The 23,648-nt window shown below is 37.3% G+C and overlaps 1 protein-coding gene across 2 annotated transcripts in view; it reads left to right on the top strand.

Moving 5' to 3' along the window:
* Window positions 1-1,299: 1,299 nt before the first annotated feature.
* The window catches only part of CCNY (cyclin Y), a 205,585-nt gene continuing 183,236 nt past the window's right edge, over window positions 1,300-23,648 (top strand). The window contains exons 1-4 of one of the 2 annotated variants that reach the window (XM_054694995.1): window positions 1,300-1,434; window positions 1,776-1,882; window positions 15,208-15,264; window positions 19,421-19,542. The gene's annotated coding sequence lies outside the window, so the exon portion shown is untranslated. The remainder of the gene's footprint in view (window positions 1,435-1,775; window positions 1,883-15,207; window positions 15,265-19,420; window positions 19,543-23,648) is intronic. The other variant, XM_054694994.1, reaches the window with a different exon arrangement.

The raw sequence follows: 23,648 nt of genomic DNA, 5'->3' as shown, positions 1-23,648 counted from the left end.
TTAACAATGATCTGAAGATCTAATGAGAAAGTTAAATTATGTTTCCATTGTATGAAAGGTCAGGCTTCTGTATATTTTAGAAAGACATCTTTTATGTCAATGATGTTAAGTACTGAAATATTTGATTTTATTATTTCAAATAATACAATGGTGAGATTTTTCAAAGGACTAATTTTTTTTAAAGATTTATTTATGCATGCATACAAGAACTGGGGTACAGGCCAGAGGTGTGGGGAGTGAGAGGATTCACCAGAGACAGAGTAGGGAACAGAACAGGCAGATTGACAGAAGTACACTGCTGAGGGGAACAGCGGGCAAGTCAGGAGAGGTCTGCTGCGCCATGTGGGTAGCTCCCTGGCCAGGGATTGAGCTCGTGCTGCAGTGTCTGCGGATTGCTTCATAGGTTGTGCCTTAACCTCTTGTGCCACCAGGGAGGCCTGGGACTGATCTTTAAGTATATATTTTCACTTATTTTTTTAAAAATGTATTTAAATGATTTTTTATTTTTATTAATTTTTTTAGAAGATTTATTTATTTTTATATAAGAGCTGGGGTACAGGCCAGAGGCACGGGAGGGTGAGAGGATTCACCAGAGACCAAGCAGGGAGCAGAACAGGTAGATGACTGAAATACACTGTTAAGGGGAGCAGTGGGCGCGACAGGAGAGGTCTGCCATGCCATGTGGGAATCTCCCTGGCCAGCTGGGAATCGAACCCGTACTGCAGAGGCTGCGGACAGCTTCACAGCACTGCGCTCAACTCGCTGCACCACTGACTTATCCAGAAATTTCATTATATGGAATGGATCCATCCCCAGTGTCTCATTAGTGGTACATTAATACACAATCATGAATCACCTACAAAGGCCTTTCCAAATATGCATTATGATGAAATAAGGACAAATGCTAAGATAAACCAAAGTTTTTTGTCAATGGTTTTTGTTTGGTGGTGAAATTTTTGTTGATTAAGGACATGGGAAATCCATTTAGGTAGAAAAAATCTTGTGGAGTTGAATATTAAGTGTCTGTGAAATCGATGCTTCAAGATGGAGATCAAAGTCGTCAGAACACTATAGGATTCACAAAGTTGCATTCTTTTTCCTCTCTTCAACCCAAACTTACAATCCAAACCATTGAGGAATGGCAAGCCCAACGATTAATAACTACTGGGGTTTCATTTATTGAATTGCATTATGTACGGATGAGTAGGAATCTCAAGGAAGTTAGGAGGTGACATATGCCCCAAGGAGGGTGATGACATAAGTATGACACACAAGGGGCATTATTACAATGTGTGCAGGGCTGGCCTGGGAGGAATGGGTGGGAGTCAGGGAGAGAAGTGCCCTCCATCCTGTGCAAGCGCCACTGTGGCCACCCCACTGATCGCTGGCTGACTGGCAGGCTTGTCCAGAGGCATCGTGGCCAGAGGCATGGCGGTGAGTCCTGTGTGGGGAAGGCCAGATGTTGCTAGGAAGGCAGATCTGGGGTTCAGGAGTGATGTTTGTCAGAAAGTTTAGTGGGAGGGGTTGGTTTCACCCACAGAGACTATAGCTAGGAGATAAAACTAGGGAATCTACAGATTTGAAGAGAAACCATTGAAATTGAGACTAAGCAAGCTATTAAAAGTTATAATGGCAAAGAGTTATTGAAGACTGTGTGGGAACTACCAGAAACAATGAGGTTATGCTTATGTATTTTAAATTGGGAAAATGCTGCCATCATTTTGTTCTCTATACTTCATCATTCCTTCATAAAAGAGGGTGTGTTGTTATTCTAGGTTCACGGGTGAGGAGACCGGGCAGTGAACCCCGGCCTCCTCTGGTCACATCAACACAGGACTTGAGCTGAGACGAAATTCACTGCCCTGGAGCTTTTCACTATCAGGTAAGCCTTGACCTGTATTTTTCCAATACTAATTTTTTTTTCCTTTCTAAGTAAAATCCTTCATTTCTAATAAATATATTGTTTTTTCATGGAAGATAGTACATGCTAGAAGATAACATGTACAAAGATATTTGTTTAAAATCATATGTTAATACTCTGGTTTCCTCAGCAAAACTAGCATACTGGGAAGTGGCCTGAATTTTAGGTGGCTTGGTTATTTTAAGTTTTTAGAGTCACCAGTTTTTTAGTGCTTTTAAAACTGAGACTTCTATTTCAGCAGAACAGACTCTACACTAATGTAGGTAACGTACGTGCCCATTAAAGATGTGCTTGACTAAAGATTTTTATCTAAAAACGAAGGCATTCATCTGTTTTATAGGCAATGAAGCAAGTGCTTTTTCTTGTATGTTTGAACCTTCAGTGGAAATTTCAGAAAAACACTCAAATTGAAATTATTTATGTTATTTAAGTCCATAAAAAGATAAGCAGGTTGATGAGAATGAGTCTTGGTCACATTTTCTCAACAGAAAGTTTCATTACTGGGAGTTAAATCTTTAAATCTGATTTACTTCTATTAGTTACAATCCAGATATCTCAAGGCACTGTTAAATTCAATTTACTGTTTGTTCTGCAAACTAGTTTAGGACTTAAAATAACAATAAAATATCAAGGTAGGATCAGTCTTTTCTTCATATCACACCTCTATGGTAGGGCGTTCTTGTAGAAAAAATAACCCTGAAGATTGAAGAAAGATCTTTTGGGTCCTAAAGTGAAAGAGAGAACAAGGCCTTGAAAATCAGGAACGATTAAGGCAAAATATGGCAGTTCACATGTCATCAGACATGTGTCATCAGATCAGAATATTCTGAGATGTTTATTAGAAGTGAGTATTACTAGAAGTCATCCTAGAACTACTGAGTAGAGTCTTTTGGAGAAAAGTTGGGGAATCTGCATGTTAAATAAGTTTTCCAGGTGATTCTGTGCACGTTACTTCTAAGAATTTGTGCATTTGAAGAGGTTATATCAAACTTTTTGTTAAGTCATCTGCCTAATGTAACCTCTTCTGTACACTCTTCTTTCTATGCCCACTTGGTAAGAAATATTTCATTTAATTTTTAACACTTTAGGAAGAGACAGACTTATGTGTGTTCAAAGTGTTCCTTTTCAACAAATGAAAATACATCTGGGAGGATTTAGGGGTTCTCATCTATGTTCACATACTGGGGAAGTTTGACTGAAGGCAGTGTTTCTCAAATCTAGTATTTAATTGGATCCTTTTAAGAAAAAAAATTGATATAAAGTTGTAACTTAAGATTAAAAAAAATAATGTTATATATATGAGCAAATATAATATTAGATATAAACTATGAGGGTAAGTCTTACATATGTCTGAAGCCATAGCAAGATGTACAAATGTAATACAAACAAAACTATAAAACTAATAGAAATTCAAACTGGCAACAGTGATATGAGACAGATGTCACTGTTTACTGAAATTAAATTGCACCTGTTAGGTTTGTAGCAGAAAGATGTAGCTTCAGGTCCAATTCTATTTTTGATTAAAGTGATATGACTGCAGATGAGACTTTATTTTTGCTAAATCAGAATAATCTTTGTATCTAACAAAACTTTCCCTAGCAAGTAATCTTTCAATGTCACATTTAATGAGGTTTCCATGTATCTTTCAGACACCCATAGTTCTCCTGATCAGAAGCTGTACGTTTTGTTTTTTTTTCTGCAAAGGGCCAAATAGCAAATCTTTTAGGCTTTACAGGCAAAGGGGCAAAGTTGAGGATATTACGTAGGTACTTACATGACTAGAAAATGTCTTATCCAAATAGGTACTGCTGAATACTAATATCTTTCATGAGCATGTGATTTTAATTGATATTTTAGATAACTTGAGGCTTTTATAGAATTCTATTATAATCTTTCTTTGATATTTGCCTTTTAGTTTGTTATCACATTATATATTGATGACTCAATTGAAGGTTAAGTGGAAGCTTCTCAACTACATAATTGCATGGATTTTGCAATATGGGACTTTGTGCTTGCACTGAGTTTCAACATACACTGCTGAGACTGTAACCTGAGCTTGGAAAATATATTATTTGCAAATTTATGTGGGATGGATACCTTGCTTTTTGTTTTAATTTATGGCAGCATAGAAAGTGAATAAAACAGCTTGACATTATCTGTGACTCAAACAGTATTTGTGATCCATATGACTTTATTGCAGTATAAGTTTTGTATATAGACTCAGTTTTGCCTAAATGTTTTAGGCAAAATTCATTAAGAAACATCACCTGTTTCTTAACAAGCTCATTTAGCATCTAATAATAGTGGATGAAGAAAGACTTAATTCAGAAAAAATTTCCATCTTGACCCTGAACCAAAAAAAAGAAAATTCAATAAAATTTCACCTCTGCTAGAACCACTGAAATACTGGGGGGTATGGCAAAGATTTCCTTCTATTTATGGTGAAAATTCATGAGGCTAAAGAATCAAGTCCATGTTCACCATTCACTGTTGACACTTCTAATTCAAAAAACACATAGTGGTCAAAAGTTTTTCTCACAAGAACCTGCTGGTGAGTGATACAATGAATATAATAAAGTCTTTAAATACTTCACATTTCCAAAATCTTTGCAAATTTATCCAACTAAGCCTTTTTCTTCTCCACTTACACTTTTATCACCATCAGTTGTAGCATGTTGTAGCAGATTCTAGTTCAAGATATCCTGAGTAATAGTCATCTGTTCCTTAAATGAAAGGAACAGTCTGTCATTAGGAGATTTCATCATTGTGCAAACGTCACAGAGTATGCTTACACAAACTTAGATAGTTTTGCCTAATATACTCCCAGGCTGTCTATGTGAACCACTGTGGTATACACAATATGTTGTGGACTGAAACATCGTACAACAGTACATCACTGTAGGGCTTTCCCAATTTCTTTAAATATATTCTTAATTATAATTGTTCCACATAGATCATTCATAGAAGTAAATGTTAGGGACTTCAGACCTGGCCTTGCCACCTTGTGGAAAAAAAACAACAACCTAACAGAACTATCAGTTGACCTATAATAAAACAAGGAAAACCACTTGAAATCATTTGGTTTGTTTTTCAATTGGCTATTGATGTTGCTTACAATGTCCTCAACTCTCTGAGTAATTTTTTTCCCAAAAAGCTAGTTGTGTTTTCTCTGGACACATTTCTTTGACTTCTGAATTCAGTATGACTTAACTAACTTACCACTGATAAATGGCTTCTTTGTCTTTTTTTAAATTTTATTTTATGTATTTTTTACATCATTTTTCATTTTTTGCACAATGTATGCATTTTCATCTTGGTTATAGTCCCCATACAATTGCCACATGAATGAGCAATTTGGGAACAGTCCATCTTAGAATACGTGTACTTGAAAAGAATGTATATTCTCGGCCTCCCTGTGGCGCAGGCGGTTGAGCGCAGCGCTATGAAGCTGTCCGCAGCCTCAGTAGTGCCAGTACGATCCCTGCCGGCCTTGGAGCAACCCACATGGCGAGCAGACCTCTCCTGTCTCGCCTGCTGCTCCCCTCAGCAGTGTATTTCATCAGTCTGCCTGTTCTGTTCCCCGCTCTGTCTCTGGTGAATCCTCTCACCCTCCCGCACATCTAGCCTGTACCGTGGCTCTTGTATAAATAAAATAAATCTTTTTTTAAAAAAAAAGATGTATATTCTGTATATTCTGCTGTTGCTGCTTGGAGAGTAACATAAATATCAAGGATCCTTTAGATCCTTGCTGACAGTCCACCTACTAGCTTTATAATGGAGAAAGGGGTGTTGAATCTCCAACTACAATTGTGGTTTGTCTATGACTTTCTTTAGCTCTGCTTTTAGTGTCATTAATATTGCAGTTTGAAGTGAAATCATCTGATATTTTTCTTTTTCCTTCTGGCTTATTTCACTGAGAATAATTCTTCTAGCTCCATCCATGTTGCTGCAAATGGCATGAGTTTATTTTGATTGTTGAATAATATTCCATTGTGTTTATATGCCACATCTTCTTAATCCAGTCATCTATTTTTGGGCATTTGGGTTGTTTCCAGGTTTTACCTATTGTAAATAGTGCTGCAATTAACATAGGTATACAGGTGTTCTTTTGAATCAATGTTTTTGTGTCCTTTGGGTAGATCCCTAAGAGTGGAATTGCTGGGTCATATGGTAGCTCCATTTTTAGTAGACTGAGGAACCTCCAGACAGCTTTCCACAATGGTTGGACCAGTTTGCATTCCCACCAGCAATGTAGGAGGATTCCTTTTTCACCACATCCTCTCCAGCATTTGTTGTTGCTTGTTTTTTTGATATGTGCCATTCTTCCTGGTGTAAGGTGGTATCTCAATGTGGTTTTGATTTGCATTCCCCTGATTATAAGGGATGTTGAACATTTTTTCATGTGCCTGTTGCCCTTTTGCATTTCCTTTTAGATTTATTTATTTATTTATTTATACAAGCACTGGGTACAGTCAGAAGCGCAGGAGGGTGAAAGAATTCACCAGAGCCAGAGCGGGGCACAGAACAGGCAGAAGGACCGAAGTACACTGCTGAGAGGAGCAGCGGGCCGCAGGAGAGGTCTGCGCGCCATGTGGGACCCTCACCGGGCAGCCGGGGATCGAATAGGCGCTGCAGAGGCTGCGGGCAGCTACGCAGCCCAGTGCGCAACTGCTGCGCCACTGGGGAGGCCCTCTTCTGCCCATTTCTTGACTGGATTGTTTATTTTGTTTTTGTTGAGCCGTGTGAGTTCTTCTTAAATCTTTGCAATCAGTCCCTTATCAGTTGAATGGAGTGCAAAGATTTTTTCCCAATCAGTGGGGTGTCTCTCTGTTTTGGTTAATGTCACTTATAACAGGAATATAGGGGAACCAAATAAGACATGAGTGTAAAAAAAATAACACTGTAAAACACAACAAAGCAAAAACAGACAATTATCAATCAGAGACATACTGAGGGGAGGAGGAGCGAGAGGGATCAGTTGGAGGGAAGGAGGAGCACAGAGGACAGTGGTGATGGTGTTCGGGTGCCTTGGGGAAGGAAATTCTATGGGGACTCAATCTGATGGGGGGGGGAAGCAAATGTTGTTTAAAAATAAAAAAAATTAAAAATTAATCCACATGGTGCCTCCCCTGGTGGTGCAGCAGTTGAGCGCTGAGCTGTGAAGCTGCCTGCTGCTTCTGCAGCACCAGTTCGATCCCCGGCCGCCGGTGAGGGTCCCACATGGTGCGACAGACCTCTCCTGCTGCGCCTGCTGCTCCCCTCAGCAATGTATTTCATAGGTCTGCCTGTTCTGTTCCCCGCTCTGGCTCTGGTGAATTCTCTCACCCTCCCGCGCTTCTGACTGTACCCAGTGCTAGTATAAATAAATAAATAAATCTTTAAATAAAAAAAAATTAATCCACATGTAGGATTGTTATATCTTCTTGAAGAACTGCCTTTGTATTATTGCGTTATATCTGTCTGTATCCTTGGTAATTTTCTATGTTCTAAAGTCTATTTTGGGGCTGATATAACCACTCTCGGCTGGCCTTTGATTAATATTTGATTGGTATCTCTTCCATCATAGTTTTACTTTTAACCTACTTTAATCATTATATGTGAAGTGGGTTGTTGTAGACCCCATGTAATTGTTTCATTTTAAAATCTGTTTTGAAAATCTGTCTTCAAATTGTGTTTAGAACGTCGCATTTATAAAGATATTATGAATATGTCTGGATTTAGAGCTATCATTATTTGTTTGCTATGTGTTTCCTGTGGGTTCTGTTTCTTTATATTTTGCATTATTTCAATATTTTCTGTGACTTTATTTTAATTTACTATTTATTTTTCACACTATCTCTTTGTAGTTTTTTTTTTTAGTGGTAGCTCTAGGAATTATATATACATACTTAACTTTTCAGTCTACTAAGAACTTTACCTTTGCAATTGGAATGTAGAAACATTGCCACTTTATGTCTTTTACCCTCCTCATTTTGAGTCATAGTTGTCTTATTGTCTTATTAATAATATTTGAAAATTGAAAAATCTATCATATAATGTCATATTTTAAATAATGTCAAACATATATTAAAGAACAACACATTTTAAAGAACTCAAGAGAAGAGTCTTATTTTTACCCAGATAGGTATCATTTCCTTTGCTCCTACTTCTCTATGGACCTTCCATGCCTCCTCCTGATATCATTTCCAGAATGATAGGGATGCTATGACATAAACACATACACAAGTATATAAACACACACACAGAGAAGTGCCTGTCAGGTAGATTTACTTTTTCTTTTTTTTATATATATTTTATTGTATATATATTTTTACATAATTTTTCATTTTTGCACAATGTATGCCTTTCCATCTCAGCTATAGTCCCCATACAATTCCCACCCCCTTTATTTTGACCATAATCCCTCCTACCCCATCCCCACCCCGTAGTGTGTGTCTGGCTTATAGTTGCTTGTTGATTTTGATTTTTACTTTATTATAATTAGTCTCTCTCCTGCTCCCTCATTTAGGTTTTCTAAATTCCTGCTATGAGTGAGGCCATCCGGTATATTTCTTTTACTTTCAGGCTTATTTCAATGAGCATGATCCCTTCCAGCTCCATCCATGTTGCTGCAAATTGCATGAGTTTATCTTTTTTGATTGCTGAGTAATATTCCATTGTGTATTTGTACCACTTTTTCTTGATCCATTCATCTATTTTTGGGCATTTGAGTTGTTTCCATAGCTTACTACTGTAAATAGTGCTGCTATAAACATAGGGGTGCAGGTGCCCTTTTGAATTAATGATTCTGTGTCCTTTGGGTAAATACCTAGGAGTGGAACTGCTGGGTCATATGGAAGCTCTATCTTTAGTAGGTTGAGGAATCTCCACACAGCTTTCCATAGTGGTTGGACCAGTTTGCACTCCCACCAGCAGTGCAGGAGAGTTCCTTTTTCTCTGCATCCTTGCCAACATTTGTTGTTACTGGTTTTTTTAATATGAGCCATTCTCACTGGTGTAAGATGGTATCTCATTGTAGTCTCGATTTGCAGTTCCTTTATTTGCATTTCCCTGAACATTTTTTCATATGCCTGTTGGCCATTTGCATTTCTTCTTTGGAAGAGTTTCTTTTTAGCTCTTCTGCCCATTTTTTGACTGGAGTATTTACTTTGTTTTTGTTGAGAGTATTCGGCTCTTTATAGATTTTTGTGATCAGTCCTTTATCATTAGTGTTGTGTGCAAAAATTTTCTCCTGTCGGTGGGGTGTCTATTTTGGTTACTGTCTCTTTTGCTGTGCAGAAGCTCTTTAATTTGATGTAGTCCCAGCTGTTTATCTTTGCTGTTGCTATCACTGCTTTAGGTGATGAGTCTTTAAAGATGTTACTGAGGTGTATGTCATGTAGTGTTTCACCTATATTTCCTTCTATATATTTTATGGTATCAGGTCTTATGTCTAGTTCTTTAATCCATTTTGAGTTGGTTTTTGTGCATGGTGTGAGGTAGTAGTAAAGATGCATTCTTCTGCATGTAGTGACCCAGTTTTCCCAGCACCATTTATTGAACAAACTGCCTTTGTTCCATTGCATATTCTTTGCTCCTTTGTCAAAGATTAGTTGACTGTAAATCTGTGGGTTTATTTCTGGGTTTTCTATTTGGTTCCATTGTTCTGTGTGTCTGTTCTTGTTCCAATACATGCAGTTTTGATTATTATGGCTTTGTAGTATAGTCTGAAATCTGTGCATGTGATGCCTCCATTCCTTTCTTTTTTCTTTTTCTTTTTTTTTCAGGAGAGCTTTGGCTATTTGGAGGTTTTGGTGACTCCATATGGATTTCATTAATATTTGTTCTATTTATTTGAAGAATTTCATTGAAATTTTTATTGGAAAAGCATTGAATCTGTAAATTGCTTTTGGTAGGATGGCCATTTTGATAATGTTAATTCTTCCAATCCGTGAGCAGGGAATGTCTTTCCATTTCTTTGTGTCTTCTTCTATTTCTTTTAACAATGTTTTATAGTTTTTGTTTTTTTTTTGTATAGGTCCTTTACCTCTTTTGTTAGGTTTATTCCCAAGTATTTGATTTTTTTTTGTTTCAATAATAAAAGGGATGGTTTTCTTGATTTCTTCTTCAGATTTATTGTTTGTATATAGGAAGGCTACTGATTTTTCTGTGTTGATTTTGTATCCTGCTACTTTACTAAACTGATTGATTAGTTTGATTAGTTTTCCTGGGGAGTTTTGGGGGTTCTCTATGTATATTATCATATCATCTGCAAATAGTGATAGTTTGACATCCTCCTTCCCTATTTGGATTCCTTGTCTTATCGCTCTGGCTACAACTTCTAGTATTATATTGAGAGTGGACATCCTTGTCTTGTTCCAAATCTTAATGGAAATGCTTTCAACTTTTCACCACTGAGAATGATATTGGTATGGGCTTGCCAAATATGACCTTTATGATGTTGAGGTATGTTCCTTGTATCCCGAGAATTTCAAGGGCCTTTATCATAAATGGGTGCTGTACTTTGTCGAAAGCTTTCTCAGCATCTATTGATATTATCATATGGTTTTTATATTTCTTTTTGTTGATGTGTTGGATTACACTGATTGATTTTAGGATGTTGAGCCATCCTTGTGTCCCTGGAATGAATCCTACTTGGTCATGGTGAATTATCTTATGGATACATTGTTGGATTCTGATAGCTAAAATTTTATTGAGTATTTTTGCACCTGTGTTCATTAGAGAGATTGGCCTTTAGTTTTCTTTTTTTGTGTTGTCCTTGTTTGGTTTTGGTATTAATGTAATGTTGGCTTTGTGGAATGTATTTGATATTATCCCTTCATTCTCAATTTTTTGAAAGAGTTTATGAAAGATAGGCACTAATTCATTTCTGAATATTTGATAGAATTCATTTGTGAATCCATCTGGTCCTGGGCTTTTGTTTTTGGGGAGGGTTTTGATGACCATTTCAATTTCACTGTTTGTAATTGGTCTGTTTAGGTGTTCTATTTCTTTTTTTTTATTTTTATTATTTATTTATTTATTTATTTATTTATTTATTTATTTATTTATATAAGCACTGGGTACTGTCAGAAGTGCGGGAGGGTGAGAGAATTCACCATAGCCAGAGCCGGGAGCAAAGCAGGCAGAAGGACCAAAGCACACTGCTGAAGGGAGCAGTGGGCAGAAGGAGAGGTCTGCGTGCCTTGCGGGACCCTCCTCCAGTGGCTGGGGAGCAGCTGGGGATCAAACCAGTGCTGCAGAGGCTGCGGGTAGCTTCGCAACCCAGCGCTCAACCGCTGCGCCACTAAGGAGGCCCTAGGTGTTCTATTTCTTCTTTATCTAGCCTGGGTGATTATAAAGTTGCAGGAATTTGTCCATCTCTTCTAGATTGTTAATCTTGTTTGCATATAACCGTTCATAGTAGTTTCTGATTATTCTTTTGATTTCTGCTGTCTGCTGTGATTTCTCTCTCATTTGTGATGCATTTATTTGTGCTTTCTCCCATTTTTCCTTTGTGAGTCTGGCTACGGGTTTGTCTATTTTATTTATTTTTTTGAAGAAACAACTTTTGGTTTCGTTGATCTTTTGGATTTTTTTTTTTTTTAGTTTCAATTTCATTTATTTCTGCTTTGATTTTTATTATTTCCCTTCTTCTACTGGTTTTAGGGTTTTTTGTTGTTCTTTTTCTAGTTCTTTAAGCTGTGAGATTAGGTTGTTTCTTTGAGTTCTTTCTTGTTTCTTGATGTGAGACTGTATTGCTAGATATTTTCTCCTTATTACTGCTTTTACGTGCCCCATACATTTAGGAAATTGATGTCTTCCTTGTCATTTTAACTCAAATTATTTTTTAATTTCTTCTTTGATTTCCTCATTAATCCAGTGGTCTTCCTGTAGGGTGGGTTTCAATCTCCATGAGGTGGGAGGGTTCCTTGTCTTCTTTTTATGATTTATTTCTAGTTTGATGCCTTCATGGTCATAGAAGATGGTTGGTATGATTTCAGTCTTGGTGTATCTGTTGATGTTTGTCTTGTGTCCCAGTATGTGATCGATCCTGGAGAATGATCCATGTGCGATTGAGAAAAATGTGTACTCAGGTTTTTGGGGTGTAGTGATCTATAGATGTCTGTTAAGCCCATGGAGTCTAGATCCTTATTTAGAGCTTTAATGTCCTTACTTATTTTTTTGTCTCATTGATCTATCCATTGTTGATAGTGGTGTGTTCAAATCTTCTACTATATATGTGTTTTCTCTGATGTCTGTTTTCAGAGATGATACTAGTTGTCTGATATATTTTGGTGCTCCCTCATTTGGTGAGTATATGTTAATGAGTGTTATTTCTTCTTGAAGTATTGTCCCCTTGATCATAGTGTAGTGACAGTTGGGGTCTCTTTTTACCTTTTTGAGTTTGAAATCTGTTTTATCTGATAAAAATATAGCTGTTCCTGCCTTCTTTTTTGGTCCATTTGCTTGTAGGGTTGTTTTCTATCCTTTTACTTTCAGTCTATTTTTATCTTTTGTAGTTAAATGAGTTTCCTGGAGACAGAAAAAGGTTGGGTTTTGTTTCTTAATCCAGCCTGCGATTCTGTGTCTTTTTATTGAAGAGTTTAGTCCATTTACATTTAGAGTTTATATTGATATGTTAGGGTCTGTATTTGCCATTTTGTTTGTCTTTTCCCTGGATTTATTTTTTTATTTTGATTTTTTTATTTTGATTTTTTTGTCTTGTTTCTTTCTTATTCATCCCTCTGTTGGTTCTGGATTTAGGACTCCTTGTAGTATTTTTTGGAGTGGGGGTTTAGTCGTAATGAAATTCCAGAGTTTCGGGACTCCCCGGTGGCGCAGCGGTTGAGCGCTGGGTTGCGAAGCTGCCCGCAGACTCTGCAGCGCCGGTTCGATCCCCGGCTGCTCCCCAGCCATGGGAGGAGGGTCCCACATGGTGCGCAGACCTCTCCTGCCGCCCGCTGCTCACCTCAGCAGTGTGCTTCTGTCCTTCTGCCTGCTCTGCTCCCCATTCTGGCTCTGGTGAATTGTCTCACCCTCCGTGCTTCTGACTGTACCCAGTGCTTGTATAAATAAATAAAAATAAATCTTTAAAAAATAAAAATAAATAAATAGATAAATACATAAATAAAGAAAGAAAAAAGAAGAAATTCCAGAGTTTCTGTTTGTCTGGGAAGGTCCTATTCTTTTTTCATAGAGGAAGGTAAGCTTTGAGGGATAGAGTATTCTTGGTTGGCATTTGTTATCATGGAGTCTGTTGACTATATCCCTCCACTCTCTCCTTGACCGTAGTGTTTCTTTGGAGGTCTGATGTCATCCTGATTGGTTTTCCTAATATGTTATGTATGTTATCTGTTTCTTCCCTCTTGTCAACTTCATTATTTTTTCCTTGTCTAGGATTCTTGGGAGCTTTACTATTTTGTGTCTTGCTGTATTTTTCCTTGCATCATGGAAGTTTGGTGTTGTTCTTGCTTTCTGTATGTCTATTTTCAGCTCCTTCTTCATGTTTGGGAAATTCTCTTCAATTATTTCCTTGAATATTTTCTCTGTTCCTAGGTCTCTCTTCTCTCCTTCTGGGATTCCTATAACTCTTATATTTCCTTTCATGGAGTCAGATAGTTCCCAAAGTCTTTCTGCATTCTTTTTCATTTGTACTGCTCTTTCCTTTTCTGTTTTGGTTCTTTTTATTTCAGTGTCTTTGAGAGTACTTATTCATTCTTTCATTTCATCTATTCTGCTTTCACTGCTATTTCCAGAGTTCTTTAGCTCCTCCATTAATCCTTTGATCTCCTCCATTTCTTTCACTTCCCTCTTTGGGGATTCAATTTCATTCTTTTGATTGTTGATTATTTTTCCCTTATCATTGTTTTCCTTTATGACTTCTGTCAGTTTTTTTTTTTTTTATAGAGGCATGCTTTATTTATTTGTTTGTTTGTTTGTTTGGTTATACATGCACTGGGCACAGCCAGAAGCGCGGGAGGGTGAGAGAACTCACCAGAGCCAGAGCGGGGAGCAGAGCAGGCAGAAGGACCGAAGTACACTGCTGAGGGGAGCAGAGGGCGGCAGGAGAGGTCTGCGTGCCATGTGGGACCCTTCTCCGGTGGCTGGGGAGCAGCTGGGGATCGAACCGGCGCTGCAGAGGCTGCAGGTAGCTTTGCAACCCAGCGCTCAACCGCTGCGCCACCGGGGAGGCCCTCTGTCAGTTTTTTAATCATGGCAATTTTAAATTCTCTTTCTGGAATGCTCAGAAGTTCTTCCAAGTCACTGTTGTTGCATTCTGGTGGGTGATTTTCTTTTTGTGGTACGTCATTTCCCTGAGGACTTGCTTGGTTGTTTGTAGTTTTTCTTCTCCCTGCTGCTTGTTTTCTAATTTGTCCTATGCGTTGGGACACTGTATCGCTGGTACTGGCCAGCATCTTTTTGGTGTGCTCTTTCTGGGATGTCAGAAACTGGTGGTCCAATCGAGTCAAATACTGTTATGCCAGAAGTCCAGTAGGGCAGTGGTTCTGTGAATATGTTAATGGTCGCTGTCACAGAATATCTCCTCCTTCTGTATTTGTTTAATTCCAATGGTGTGTCTTGAGTTCCCACAGACTGCCCTGGAGGTGGTGTGGCTGGATGGCTCGCTGGGCTCCAAATCGCTGGATCCCCCTCTGAGCTCCAACTCCCTGCCAAACAGGGCCTGGCCTGGAGTGTGGGGCTTTTCAGCACACCTCTGGCTGTGGGGGCAGCCCTTTCCCTGTTCCAAGGAGTCTCAGTGGACGCAAAGATCCCTGTTCTAAAATGGCAAGTCAGAAGGGCACTTCCCTGCACCCATGGTCTGCCCTGGTGGCAGCCAGATCCCCAATTTACTTTTTCTTTATTAAATTTTTTATAATTTACCTTGTTTCACTAATCAACACTAGAGCCACTCAATTTCCTGTCTGACATTATAGTCCTAAGTAAAATTTTCTTGTTGATTTTAAAATACTAAAGTTTTTCTTTACTAAATTTCAGTAAAATGCATTACTCAATGCATTTTAAGTCAATGTATCAGATATCGTCTGTATAAGTCAATGTATCAGATATCGTCAATGTATCAGATATTGTCATTACATTAAAAAGCTCCCATTTTTTTCAGGGAAATACACATAAAAGGTGTCCTATGCATGTTATTTATATAACATATTAATATAGGTAATATATATAAATTAAGCATAAGAAACTTAATTTCAATTTAGCTACTGAAAGACACCTTTCTAATTCTTAGCTACTTAAGAGGACAAAAGGAAGAGGGCCCATTCTTCTGTTATGTCTCTTTACAGGCCACACAGAAATTAGAGAGAACTTTGAAGTTGTCCATTCTGTCTGGATCGAACAAGGTAATCTCTTAGCCCATTTTTCTGGCAGTAAAAATTTTATAAGTAGGCTGAACTTTTTTTTTTTAATTTAAAAGAATGTCCTCCATTTAGAACTTAAAAGGATTTGTTCATATCGGACTCACAAACTCAAAAGTTAGAATCACTGCCAAGGATCAAAGCAATCATGATTACAAAAATGTTCTATTATATTTTGTCCACATAGAAACATTGTGTCCCTTTTCTTCAAAAAAGAGCAGCAGCTCTAAAATTATTTTAAAGATTTTTTTACTCTATTTAAACAATTTAAAATAATTAAAAATTTAGAGTAAATTTTTTGAGATTAATACAATAAAATGCATTCATTGTACATATACTGTATGATAAGTTTTAACAAATAAGTACATAAGTGTAATGACCACCAAAATCAAGATATAGAACATTTCCATGACATCAAACTGGTTAACATGTCAGTAGGAATCAATCTTCTTCATGCCTGAACCCAGGCAAACACTGATCTTTTTTAGCGAGAGCAGTAGATTACTTTCAGTTGTTCTAGGACTTTATTTAAATGGATTTATATCATATATATTGTTTTGTGTCTAGCTTCTTTTATTCAGCATAATACTTGGGGGGTTTACTCACATTGCTGTGTGTACCAGTAGTTTATTCTTTTTATTGTTAATAATATTCCATTGCACAGATATACCACAGTTTGATTGTTCTTTCACTGTTTTAACTATTGTGAAAAATTGCTATGAAAATTCTTGCAAAAGTCTTTGTGCAGAAATGTGCTTTCACCTCTCTCTTGAGTGAAAACCTAGGAGTGGGTTGGTATGGTGAAAATATGCTTAACTCTATAAGAGAATGCCAAACTGTTTTCCAAACTATAGCATTTATATTCCCACCAACAATGCATGAATGTTACACTTACGCCACATAGTATTGACAATCTTTTTAAATTTCAGCTGTTCCAGTGAGTAGGTAGTAAATATTGTTATAGATTTTATTTCCAATTCTGTAATGACTAAAAACACTGAGCATCCTTTCCTGTGCTTATCAGCACTCCTTTACTGAGAAATAGCTCTTAAAATGATTTGCCCATTTTTAACTTAGATTCTCCTGAGTGTCAAAGTGTGTCTGTGTGTTCTAGTAATGAATCTTATCTGTTGTATGGTCTGCAGTTGTGGCTTGCTTTTTTTTGTTTCCTTCCTGCTATATTTTGAAAGAGAGAAGCTTTAAATTCCAACTTAAATTTATACTTTTTTTTATGGTTTGTGCTTTTGTTGTCCTTAGAAGTCTTTGTTTATCTTAAAAATTGCAAATATCTCCTAGGAGTTTTATAGGTACATAAACCATTTAAAGTTAATTTTGTTTGTGGCATGAGGAGAGGATCTAAGTTTGTTTTGTATATAGCCATAAGGCTATCCAGTTGTGCCAGCACCATTTGTCCGAAGGAATATACTTTCCCTATTCAATCATCTTGCAACCGTTGTGGAAAATGAATTGATCAAATGAAACATTCACTAATGCATTAATATATTTCAGGACTCTTTCTCACTTTGATTATGATAGCTTCATAGTAAGTCTTAAAACCAGGCAGTGTAAACCCTTCAATTTTGTTCTTTTTCATATTTATATTTTGACTACTTGAGGTCCTTTGGAATTTCTTATTAATTCTAGAATTAGTTTTTAAGTTTCAAAAATACTTCTGGAGCAGTGATAGAGACTGCATTGCATCTATAGATCTATATTGAGTTTGTGAATCTGTGAACATTGATACAATTATTTAGATTTTTAAATTTTTGCTTGGAAATGTTTTAAATTTAGTATATAGGTCTTGCATGTGCATTGTCAATTATTTTAAAGATTAATTTTTATTTATGCATGCATGCATGCAAGAACTGGGGTGCAGGCCAGAAGTGCAGGAGGTGAGAGAATTCATCAGAGACAGAGTGGGGAGCAGAACAGGCAGATCTACTGAAACATACTGCTGAGGTCTGCTGTGCCATGTGGGTCAGCTCCCTGGCCAGGGATCAAATTCATGTTGCAGTGGCTGGAGATAGCTTAATAGTGCTGAGACTTAATACCTTGTGCCACCATGGAGGACCTACATTGTCAACTTTTTTCCTTAAGTATTTCATCTGCATATTTTTGAAGTGATATTAAGATTCATTTTCAAAATTTTGTTGCTTGTATGAAAAATAGAGGGTCTTTTATTGACCCTGTATTATATAACCTGTTTATATCACTTCTTAGAACTAAGGTCTTTTTTAAACATTCCTTAGGATTACCCATATATGCAAATATATCCTGTGGGGGGTGATGGATATTTCACTTCTTTCATTCCAAACTGTGAAAATTTTTCTTACTTCATTGCATGAGATAGACCCTTTGGAAAATGAAGAAAGGTAGTGAAGATAAACATCCCACCTTGATGCCAACTAGGGTAAATCATTTGGTGCATCATCATTATTAACTTGGGCTGATTTTTTTTTTGGTTTGTTTTTGTTCTTTGCTAAATTCCTTTATCAGGTCAGAAAAAGTTCCTTTCAAATACTTGTTCGGGGCCTCCCTGGTGGCACAGGGATTAAAGACAGCACTATCAAGTTCACCAACTACTGCAGCATGAGTTCAATACCTGGCTGGCCAGGGAGCAACCCACATAGTGAAGTAGACTTCTCCTGCCTTGAAGTGGGCCTGCTGCTCCCCTCAGCAGTGTATTTCAGTCAATCTGCCTGTTCTGCTCCCCACTCTGTCTCTGGTGAATCCTTTCAACCTCTACCCTGGTACCTCTGGCCTGTACCCCAGTTCTTGTATGCATAAATAAATCTTTAAAAAATACTTGTTTACTAAAAAGTTGTGTTGCTTGTATTTTAAATAATCATAAAAGGTGTTAAACTTTATTTTACTTTTAATCTTTTGAAAAGGTATCTATTTAGCTCTTCTGCCCATTTTTGATTGGATTACTTCTTTACTTGCTGCTGAGTTGTATGTGTTCTTTGTGAATCTTCCATCTCAAAAACAATATGCTAGGCAAAAGGAGACTTATATAAGAGTATTATACAGACTATATAATTATATTTTTATAAAGTATTAGGAAAGATATATATGACCCATAGTGACAGGAAATATCTGAGTGGTTGCCTGGGACTAGGGAAAATTAACTTGAATGGGCACAAGGAAATCAGGAGTAGATGAGGTTGTGATGAAATGTTCTGTATTTGATTGTGGTAGTGGTGATTACACCGACATGTTTTCTCAATACTCATCAAAATTTTTTTAAATTAAAATGTGTGCATTTTGTTTTATGCAAATTAGATATCATTACATTTTTTTGAAAGGGGAAATAAAAAGCATTATAGATATAAACCATTTCAATTTTCTTAGTTCAAATCAAAATCCAGATCTGCTTGTCTGAGCTGTTCTAGTTCATTTTGACTGAATGGGGATGGCCAAACATGTCAGCTTCATATTTCCAAATAAAACAGATAATTTATATTGTTTATACTCTAGTTAATTCTTTGTGTTTTTATAGTGTGTTGATGCTTAAAATTTAAAACTCTCCCAGGAGTTCTTTGAGTAGTGTGATAGTGGATGTTTTCATCATAGCCATCAAAATGCTGTGCACAAATAACTACTATGTAGATTTGTGCACAAATAACTACTACTCAGAGAATTAGAATGGTCATAAAACATCCCTTATGAAGATAATTACTAAATTTAGCCTAATGTTTCTTTTATCCCTCAAAACTACCTCATAATCTTATGGTTTTTTTAGGCATAAAAGCAGCACTCTATAATTAAAAAATTCCTCAGCGGTCTTTTGTATTTTGGTTCTGCATCAATATGAGTTTCCTGTTAAGCCTCCCCAAATCACTAAAGTCTAAGTAATGGTTCCCTCTCTCAACTGTTTCTGGGGATATTGCTTATTTGGCAATTTAACTCTTCCATGTTTGCTAACTCTCTAACCGACTCTTCGTCAACTTGAGGCCATAGCAGATATCCAAGTATTTGTTGATTAATTTCCCTTTATTGATTAATAGAATTGAGGGATTTTTTCAACTATTTTGTTGTATAGGGCTTTCATTACAAATCAAAATAAGCTCAATGTTTAGTAATTTTGAAGAAATGTAGGTCTTCAGATTTATGTTGATCGATCATGCCGTTTAATTCACAGAGCTTAGTTGTCGTGATCGCCTTGAGAGAGGATGATGCACAGGAGAAGGCGCTGACAGAGGAGTGGGAAACCTGGATTCTCGAGTGGGCAGTAACAGGGCTGGATCTGGTTTAACAACACAGGTACTGTGAACCTCCCATTTCTTGGGACAAGGCTCTAAGCTGCACATGCCAGAGTTCTCCTTCTATGGTTTCTTTCTTTTTTTTTTTTAAGATTTATTTCTTTATGCATACAAGAATTGGGGTACAGGTCAGAGGCGTGGGGGGTGAGAGGATTCACCAGAGACAGAGTGGGGAACAGAATAGGGAGACTGACTGAAACACACTACTGAGGGAGCAGCGGGCAAGTCAGGAGAGGTCTGCTGCGCCATGTGGGTAGCTCCCTGTCCAGGATCCCACTCGTGCTGCAGTGGCTGCAGATAACTTCATAGGTTGCGTCTCAACCCCCTGAGCCATCAGGGAAGCCCTCTTTCTATGGTTTCTTAAAAGAAATGAACCATACATCTGTCGGTCTGTTTGGGTTTAAGTTTTAATATTTCACTCTCCCTTTTTACAAATAAATGAAATATATGAACAAATGAATATATATTTGTTATATACACACATATTTGTTATATGTATTTATTTTCAAATTTAAACCTTTGAAAAAATACTTTTCAGTGGAGAAGACAATGGTCTTCATTTTGGATATACTATCTTTTAAAATGTTTTAGTTATTAAAAGGGGCAAGTAGATTCAACATAATGCTTATTACAGCTCCCTTAACTGCATAGCACAACCCTAGGGAGAGAGGGTGGATAAAGGCAGAGGGGTAGCATGGCTCAAAAAAAAAAAAAGAAGCCCAGTGACTGGACATAAGGTATCTTAAGTAGCAGGATAGTCAGCATAATTTTTTTCTTTAAAGCTTTATTTATTTATGCATACAAGAGCTGGGGTACAGGCCAGAGATGTGGGAGGTGAGAGGATTCACCAGAGAAAGAGTGGGGAACATAACAGACAGACTAACTGAAATACACTGCTGAGGGGAGCAATGGGCGAGACTGGAGAGGTCTCGTGTGCCATGTGGTTTCTCCCTGGCCAACCGGGGATTGAACTCGTGCTGCAGAGGCTGTGGATTGCTTCATAGTACGATGCTTAACCCCTTGCACCACCAGGGAGGCCGTCAGCATAATTTTAAACTAAGTTAAATAAAATGGAGGATAATATGTTTAAAGCACAAAGGCAAGAAATTATACTAGTTGATACCTTTTAGCTTAAGAACTAAAATTATATACAGAATGCCAAATTTCTAAGTTGCATTTTCCTGCACTAGAACCACTGTTTCATCTCCTGGTCTAATCACCATGGATGAGGCGTCTTGCAGCTTGGATTCTTTTCCGGCACAGGCATGGATTCTGCGTTACAATTTTTGTTGTTTTAGCAAATCACCATGATTTAGACAAAGACTAGTAGAGGGAAAAGCATATCAGGTAAAGGATTTACTTTGGCTGTTCTTTTTTAAAGACGGAATATGCATTTACTGCTTTTGGGGAAAACAGACAAGTTAAAAAAAACAGGAAAACAATCAACTAAGTTTTGCATTTTGGAGGTAAACATTGTTAACATGGTCTAGTTGTGAATATGCCTAGAGACATCACTTTGCATGTATTTTCACAGGAATACATAGTTTTTCGTAAATAGGATCAAATAATGCATTCGGTTATATGCTTTTTCTCCCAGTATTTCATGGCTTTCTATAATGTCTGGTATATATTCATCTATATTTTAATGACTTCATAGAATTCCATTGTAGGAAGCAAAATTTAATAGTTAATGTCACACCATGGACATTTAGGTTGTGTTGCATTTTCCACTATTATAAATGACACTTCTAACCATATCTTGCTCAAATAACAAACATCTATGGGTGTTACTCTTCTTTTCAAATAATTTTTAATCAATTAGACAGATTTGTGAGTAGAGAAAACTGTTAGCAAGAGTAGAAGTGTTTTATTTCCTGATAAGTTCTTTGCTCTATTTCTTCTTTTCACACTATTTCAATGTGCACCTTCAGAGTAAAGAAGATGGGTGACTTAAAAATTTCATCTCTTCTGTTTAGTCCTTTATACACAGAAGTGTATCCAGGCAAAATTGCAAACTACATTTGGGAGGAGGTTAAAGTGGGAGGACATTAGGTCTTAGGTAAGTCTTCTCTATACTGATTTTACATTTTTCACTGATTCTTTATGCACTTGGTACCCCTAGGTTTTTCCCTAAGAGCCTCAGGCCCTCCTCAATGGCTCCTGGATGGATTCCCTCCCACAGCTGGCCTTGTCTTGCTTTTCTCCTTTCACTCAAGTCCTCCAGAGTTGTAGAGAGTGAAGATGTTACCCTGTGCTTTACCATTGCTTTAGTGCCTTGAGAGGTGATGGTTCTGGCTGATCAGATATACTGTTTCTGTGCCATTAGAGAACAGTGAATGAATGTTCCAAATACCATTTATCAGACACAAAATGAGATTTTAAGGCTTTATTCCCAAAGGGATGGCCGAGTAAGGATTTCAGGTACCCTGTTAGTTAGAGAGGATGGCATCAGCAAGCAAAGTTGGCCTTTGCATCCTTAAGCCACACTAGGCAGGGTGGTCCCTGCTTTTACAGACTCTCTCCAACCCAGTACCATGGCACAAAGAACCATTCAGGGCTTCCCTGGTGGCGCAAGGGATTAAGAGACAGCCTATGAGGCTGTCCGCAGCCACCGCAGCATGAGCTCGATCCCCGGCCAGGGAGCTACCCACATGGCTCAGCAGACCTCTCCTGACTTGCCTGCTGCTTCTCTCAGCAGTGTATTTCAGTAGATCTGCCTGTTCTGTTCCCCACTCTGTCTCTGGTGACTCCTCTCATCCCCCACACCTCTGGCCTGTACCCCAGTTCCTGTACGCATAAATAAGCAAATCTTAAAAAAAAGAGCTATTCAGATGTTATGGAACTGATCTTATTTTAAAACTGAAGATCCTGACTTTTAGGGCTGATGCTAAAAGATATAAAAATGGAGCTGTAATGAAGGCAGTAGAGATCTTCACTTCTTTATGTAAATCATATTTATTGATATTTAGCATACAGTGACTGTTCAGCATTCATTAAAACTTAGCATCATATACTGTGCCAAGTGACGTTCCCAAGAAATGCAGAAGATAGTAACTAAGCAACTGGAAGAGACTTCTGTGAGCCTTGTAATAATTATGTATCATTTCCCAGCTTGTTGAGTGACTTGGGGTAAGATGACACAATTATGAAGAAACATTGCAGGTATAAGTTCATCTGCTGGACAAAATGAAAAACAGGAATGGCAACAGGATAAACAAAGGCAATTTGGAACTTGGGAAAACGATAACCTGAGGATTTGTTAGAGTTGGATTGAGATTAAGATAGTTCTCTAATTTTGACAGCTTCCCTCTGTCAAGTGTGCAAAACTTTATTCTGGTTCACAAAAGGGAAATTGAGAGTGAGACAGTTACTGTTTCTGGTGATTGACCTGAAAAGTGCCTTGGTGTTGATAAGTGTGTTACTATTCTCAGTGGTGGCGTCTGTTTGGCATTACTGTCTTCAGTACTCGGGCTACAAAATATAAGACAAGTTCTGCTTTTCACTTCAGAATTTAATAGGAGAAATGGAGGTTAAAAAAAAATTCATATTGATAAGTGCTGTGGTTACAGGAATGTATAAAATGCTGCCAGAGGCAAAGGAGTCTCATCCAATTGTAGATTACAGAATGGCCAGAATACTCTGAACTTGGAGTATCAATAAGCAAACAATTTACAAGTTAACAACAGTATTAACTCACTAAAATACTGTATGCAATACTTTCCAAGATCTTTTTAAAAGTTTCATTATGGTCAAAATGACTCAGAAACTCATTTTCCAATAATTTCTTTTATGGAAACAAGCAGATGCAGAAAAAGATCAGCATATAAAAATGTTCACCTCAATTTTTTTTTTTTAATTATACTAAACAGAAACAAATGAAATACTCAGTAACTGAGAAAAGTTAAATAAATTATGGTATATAATTTATATTCACTGTAGTTAAAAATTAATTGGTATAGTTTTGATGCTATAGAAAAAAAAGGAGGCTGTACAATTTTATGCCATGATCCCATCATGGTAAAAGAAAAAAGATGGAAAATGATCAAATGATCAAAGGAAATCTATCCCCCAATAAGACAGGAAAAATATTAATGAAATACTGAATGA

Source organism: Talpa occidentalis, unplaced genomic scaffold, assembly GCF_014898055.3.
Source record: "Talpa occidentalis isolate TD23 unplaced genomic scaffold, MPIMG_talOcc4v2.1 talOcc4.14, whole genome shotgun sequence".
NCBI classification, from domain to species: Eukaryota; Metazoa; Chordata; class Mammalia; order Eulipotyphla; family Talpidae; genus Talpa; species Talpa occidentalis.
Note: the sequence above shows the minus strand (reverse complement) of the source record. Positions and strands in the feature narration are given on the sequence as shown.